Genomic DNA, 7,307 nt, shown 5'->3' on the forward strand with positions numbered 1-7,307 from the left:
AGTCATCCATACTAAAGATATAAAAATGTAAAAACATAAAGACAAAAATTCAGTAACATTCAGGACCTTCATGCAAATACTTGATTAATTCTTATTGTCAGGGATTCTTCAGGCAATGCATCATTTTGCTTGTCTGCTTCAAGTTAAGGCAATACTTGAGGGAGGTTTTGCTCTGATGACCGAACCACACACACTTATGAATTCTCTGATGTTTCTCACCCTTGTGATTATATCATGAGTCTTCTCATATTTGATCTTTACTTTAAGATCCAGCTCCTGGAGATATAAGAATGGATCTCAGTTTTCACAAGGGAAGCAGGAAAGCAAGAAACTGTCACTATTAGAGCCGCTAACCTAAACATGCTGAGAGGGGAAGAAAGTTTATATCCTACAAATGGGACTAAATACATCTATTTTGCCATAGGTGTGGTTTGCCAGAACTGGAGTCTTAAAGAGATCCTACCTGTTACAGCATCTAAAGTGTCATGTAATCAAGTTGACCGTGAAGCTGCAGAGGCAGACACCTGGGCAGGCTGAAGGAAATTCAAAACAGCACAATGCAGAAGAGTCGGGGAAAGACTGACTGTAGTGGCATCATCAGCCTGTAACTCGTAGCCAAATAATCTGTTCCAGAGGGCAGTTACGTCTCTTCTGAAATGAACGAATTAAAACAGAATTAGGTACTGTGTAAGCAGAGAAAGAAGTTTTATGGGTGAATGTGAGGTATTTCACCATGGAAAAGCAGTTCATATGGAGACAATGGCAACGTATGGCCCTCTATTAATGTCATTATCTGTAACCCAGCTTCTGGAGAAACTTAGTCTTACCTTTGCTTTTCATTTTCACAAAACCCCAGTTCCTGCTTGGTAAAAAAATCTACCATTTTCACTTCATGGTAGGAACAGCAGAGCATAAAAACTATTTGGGATAGTTTAAATGTATTTAGTAGATATTTCATCTTCACAAAAATACTAGTAGTGAAATTCTAAAGTTTCCTAGGATCTGATTTTGCCACCTTTACTCACTGAAAACAAGCCAGTAAGCTGGAACAACAAGGTTTTTGGAAACAATGAATAAACCATTTGTCACTACAGAAGTACCAGAAGACAGCAGTCACAGGTAAATGATTACTAATAAACATGGTTACTCAACTGTACTAAAGAATATTATTTAATTAGTCCACAGTAACACTCTAAAAACCTTGTCATTCCCCTTTCTACATTGACTTAACTGTTCCACATAGATTCAAAGGGTAAAAAGAGATAAGAAGCAGTAGATACTGAGTTTTTGCTTGTTCCTGCCAGAACAAACAGCAATAGACAATCAGTATAATTTATCCTGTGTTTGGTTTACTCTGAATTTCAGAGTTTCATCTTTGTTTGTTAGAAAGTTGAAAGAAATGGTAAGTCCTCTGAGCATTCTAAGCTCAATCTTCAATTAACAGGTCACACTTATGGGTTTTACCCAAGCACTTTACAAAATTAATGCAGCCATCAAAAACATTTAGGCAATGAAATTATATTCAATTTCCCTTCTGTATTTTGAATTTTTACATTTGAACAACATTTTATGCTTCTTCACAGGATTTTAATCCCTTGTGTTGCATGTCTTATCAACCTGTTACAGAATTCTGTTTTCCCATAGGAAAACACAGGTGGGAGATGAGAAAAGACAATTAGAAAATTCCACTGAAGTTATATAGGTTTCAGCAAGTAATTAATGATATACATCGAAAGGAAGCGCAGAGTGCTGCAGTCATAAATGTTCATAGTAAACTGATTAGCCAAGGCAGAGCACTTGGATGGGAAGAATATGTGCATTATTCCCATAATCACCATTTCTATGTATTTCACACGAACTGGTTGCTGAAAGATCAGAGGATGACTTATAAGCCTTAATTTTAGCCCTTTTTTCCCCCTGTTTTGGGGAGTGATATAATTGCGGACGTTTCTCCTGAGGCTAAGCCAGATCAGATGAAATTGACGTTGTTTTCCCCTGAGTAAGTGGGAGTGAATAGTGAAGGTACCCAGATTTCTAAGCGATATTGTAGGAACTTAATTTTAATTATCTTAAACAAAAAATAGAGGAAAAAAAAGCCTCCCAAGATTTTAGAGGTAATCAAGTTACAAGAAACGTGCATACTTATTGACGACCATAATTTGAAGTACTTTCTAATTTACAAAGGAGACATAAGGAAGAAAATTAGCAATGATTTCAGTTTTCTTATGGAATGAAAACCCGATGGCCTTGCTGAGAAAGAAACCCAGCTGTGTCGTTTCATGAATTCTGAGTTAGGAAACTTTGAGATTTCTCTTTCATGCTGTATTGATTTTTTTCATAAATGTCACCTCAGTTTAGAGAGACTCACTTGTTTGAAAGAAAATGCAAGTGCAAAGCTTATGTCAGGAAGTGTATCTTTTCCACATAAATGGAAATCTGAATTTAGCTTATTTTTTAAATTCTGTTAGTACATTTGCCAAAAGAAAAGCATAAAGAACTATAAGAAAAAACTCCTCTTACATTTAAATTTTTAAAATTATCACCCCTTCTTTCATATTGAGTCAGAAAGCAAACAGCACTTTAAAGGGAAGTCCACAATTAATGACAGTTGTTTTCAGATCTACCTAACTTCACAGCTTTGTCTAGCTGCTATAGAGACACGCAAGTCTCCCATACATGGCTTGGTTTGTCCTAAATTCCCTCGACACTAATGCACATTTAGAAGCAATCTCACCTGGGAAGCTCTGCTTCCTTCTCTTGCTTTGGCTTCATATAAGCTAGAGTTTATATGCTTCTTGAACAAAAAATTCCCTTAGTGAGCCATATGTATATACTCTTCTCACGGACAGTATTAAATTCAAGATAAAGGAGAGTGAGATGTGACTACTTAGGAGGGGGAGGTTAATCTTTGGTTGGATGTTTTGTGATTGGAGTACAAAAAGATGGGATAGCTCTATTTGCTTTTCACGTTAGATATTTCTCCCTAGTGCCTTATAAATTACATAGGGAAGGGCTACTGTTTACCTTTCTTGAAATAGCACTATTGCCCTGTATGGACGGGAATGAACAAGAATCTTAAATTTATCTCTTTAATTTCATAATTACATGTAAGCACTGTCATAGGACCATTCCTGAACTTTTTAAAGTAATATAAAAGGAATCTCTAGATGCTACAGTGCTTTCTAGTCTGAGGACCTGGCATGTAAAAGTTATGAACTTCATTTTATATAGTGTCATGGCTCCAGCCCTTAGGAAAATGTATGACAGGAGAGAGACTGGAACACAGCTTTTCTGAATTGAAAGTTAATGCTATAACCCACTGCATCATCTTTCTTATCTTCATTTCTGCATAATTAAGAAATTATTTTTAACATGCCTGCATACCTACTAAACTATGTGTATGTCTGATGCTGCGTAGTTGTGTCTTTTACCTGGGTCAGTGAGAACACAGGTACTTTAGATTGATAAAGTTTTTGAAAGGTCATTGTTTCAAACTATCTAAAAGCTTTAAAAGTCTTACCTTCTCACTTGGGCTCTCAGTGGCTGAGAAATTCTGTAATAGAATTTTACTAGATACTTTAAAATTCTAATTTTATCTATCCTCTATTGTCTTTGCATTTAAATCCACAGTGAAAACAATTAGCCCTTGATTATGGCTTGGAGTAGGAACCTTCTAATATATGATAATCTCTGCAATAGCTCCTCAGTCTAACATCTCATTGTGACATACTGTTCTGAAGGGTTATTAAAAACATGGGTTAAAGTACGAATAAATGAAATTAATCAATTACAAACCACTGTTGTTTACATCAATATGACTAACTTTCCAACTGTACAATGTGTGAACTTTGCATATAAACACACGCCTACACACAGGACACTTTTGCATGCTCTGACATACATGTTCATGTATACAGATATATGTGTAAACTCAATCACATTACTGCAATTAAAGATAATAACTAACTTTTATGTTAAAAATAATATCTCTATTTCCCTTGTCTAGCATGCTTGATAAAGAGATGTAGATTAAGACATCTAGGAATATCACTTTTAAGTGTTAGTCTTATTTTTTGTGCAAATCTGTTGATGTCTTGATATGTTTATTATCTCTGTTAATAAGAATTCATGACTTTTTAGACTAGGAACTGCAGCATACCAGAGGTGTTACCTACATACTTTCAAAGCATTCCTTCACTGCATTTATGCAGCAGTGTTTTGAATTTACAGAATATTTGACCTATAAACCAAGAACTTAATCTGAGGGATACCTGTTGGTACTGTTTATTCTAGAGTGCTTAAAGCACCCATTTAAAATAATAATTGAAGCGATTCATGATGATTTTGCTTTGGAAGCATTTGAAGGATTTCTTCCTCAGGTGTTTTATGACATTTCTTATTAGCATTTTGAGTCTATGATGCAATATGCAAAAATTTTCTCAAGAAAGAATAAGTCTCAAGCCTGCAGTATCAGGCACATGAACAATAATACAAAATGGAGGGAATCAAACATGTAAAACTATTCATAGAGGCCAGAGCAAGCAAGATCCAGACCTCAGAAAGTAGATTTAGAAGAAAAGTTTCTGCAATGGGAAGAAAGGAAGGGGGAAAAAAAATAATTACCACTTTAACATTTTACCCAGCCCCGATCTGAACCCCCCATAATGCCCTCCTATGACTGCACTTGAAATCAAACCATGTCATCTTAGTTCTAATTTTGGCAAAATAAAGCTGGCTGGAGCTGGAGAGACCTGAGTAAAACCTTATATCCAGGCTGCTGTGGTAGATACTGCAACCGCGGAAGTCAACTACCCCGACCTGGTCCCATCTGACCAGGAAAGGCACCAAAAAATATCTATGAATGGTGCATGTATACACAGAATGAACTTCAACAGCATTCTTCTTGGACCTACTTTCCAACTGACCTCATAACATATTTGGAAGTAATGCTTCCGCTTTCTGCCAGTGGGGGAAAGTTTTGTGTGTATTAAGTATAAAGGTACATAGGCATCCCACCATCCTGCCCCAAACCTGGGCTGCTCTTGGTGCAGGTAGAGCACTTTTGATACTTTTCCTGGGATATGTAACTAGCTTTATATTACAAAGAATGATGGGAAATTTGTACATCAATAGTAAAAGTAGAGGTAACTTTCTGAACATTCAAAACTTATTAGCCTCACAGAGTCATTATTTTAGCCCTTTAGCACTATTTCTGTGTCTTACCTAGGAATCCTGTATATCACATTGTAGCATACCATATCTGGAATGCTAATGTAAATTACCCCACTTTCTTTTTACTGTTCTGCAAATGGTTTCTAAAACTCTACTTATAGCTTGTCATTAATGACAAGGAATATATGAATCAGCTCACATTGCAGCAGATGTGTAGTTCTTCTGCGTTAATAATTTTAAAATCCTCCTTTTTCTCAGCTGGATGTGGTCATGCTCCTTTAAAGGAGGATCAATCTATTTTCCAGATTAAAAATCAAAACTAAGAAATAACCCCAAGAGACTAAGCAGATTTCTTATGTCTCATAAAGGGACATTTTAGACACTTTGTATTTATTTATTAGCAGGAAACACAGTATTACCAAAGTGAAAAGCAGAATGACCCTGAAATATTTCCTTAGGGCAAAGACATCTACCCTCCCTCCTTGAAGAGGAAAGTCTTAATCTAATATTTCAGTTTTGGATTAAACATCATGATCATAATCAAAGTGGAGCAAAATTACTGCTTGAGAACACACCAGGACCTCAAGTGGAGGCTTCCACACTAGCCCCAGACTCACAGACCCTTTCGTGAGCCTTGAGCAGACTTGGAAACGAGTGTTGAGGTCCAAAGGCCTCATGTATTGTTTCATCACAAATACTTATCAATTAGAATATTAATGCTATCCTAAAACTATGTAATTTGCCTACAAAATTCCTTCAGAATTAAGAGGATGCAAAACACCTTCCTTTTTATGGATACGAGGCAGAGTAACTACCTCGGTCTCATCCTGACATGGAGTCATGATGTAGCCAAGCTATGCTCCTAGACCTAGGAACCAAAGAAAGTTTCTTGGTCCCACCTTGCAACTTCATGTTATTTAAAAGTAACTCCAGGTTGCAAAAGGAAATGGCTCCCAAGCAGAAAATTATGTTAGCAAAAGTTGACATCATCCCTAAAGTAGTCTTTCTCCCATTTTTAGAGTAGTATCTTATTCTGTCAAGATTAATGTACACATGGCTGCAGGTGGTGCTGACGTATGAGAAAACAAGAGTAAAGGTCACAGTAGTTTGGTCAGACAAAAACTAACAAGGATATTTGCTGTAAGCTTTTCTTGTCCAGTTTCTGAGAAATGTTTAGAAAATAATTTAAAATTAGTAATTGATTAAAAAAAGAAACTTTATTTCATTTTAAACAGAGATTGAATAAGAATTATTTTAATATTCCTTTATTAATAGGACACTTTTTTGTCAACCTTACCAAATGGCAATATTACGGACATGAGTCTTTTATATCTATAAGAGGAATTAACCTTTGTCTCTCTGAAATATATGTTCCTACAATGTTCTCAATGTCACCTGCTAAACTTAAACCAGAATCTAGATACAGATACATCTGCTGTGTTCTCAGCAGGTGCTGAGGCTAAATATACATCAATCAGTCCAAAATGACAGAAGCCTGTTCCAGCTTTCCCTGGTTTTACTTTGACAACATTTATTTCTGATCTGGCTTAGTACGCACAACTTCCTTCAAACTTAACCTTTCATAACTGTGCCGCCAGAATCAGATGACTCTGAGTTCTGTTCCTTTCAGCATGCACAGTGATGAGTCATTCCTTCAAATCAAATGGAGTTATATCTGTGTGAAATTCTTGTAATTATGATTAGAATCAGCCCCTGAACTGGAAACCCTTAGGGAACTTTTACTCCCTGCCCCAACACAGTCTGGCTTTTGAGAAAGGTGTTAGAGACCTGCCAATCACCTGCCATTCCTTTGTGCTCTCGGTATGGCACAATCTGCTACATAGCTCCATTGAGGACTCTTCTCTGTGTTAACGTCAAACTTGCTATGGCAAACAACAGATGTGTGGACAGCAAAACTTGTACTGAGTGCCTTTGTGACTTACTTGGCACAGTATGAAGCATGTAGTACAAATATTGCTGTTCAGTTAAGTCAACATGTGGCCAGTTTTTGAAGAGGTTGCAGAAGGATGAATTCAGATGTTGCATTCAGAAAAAGAAGTATTATCCAACTACTCCTGAATCTACGGAGCCCTATCTTTCCTCCTCCAAAATAACAAAATTACATGGTTGTACAC

This window comes from Numenius arquata, chromosome 4, assembly GCF_964106895.1.
Source record: "Numenius arquata chromosome 4, bNumArq3.hap1.1, whole genome shotgun sequence".
In the NCBI taxonomy this organism is placed as follows: domain Eukaryota; kingdom Metazoa; phylum Chordata; class Aves; order Charadriiformes; family Scolopacidae; genus Numenius; species Numenius arquata.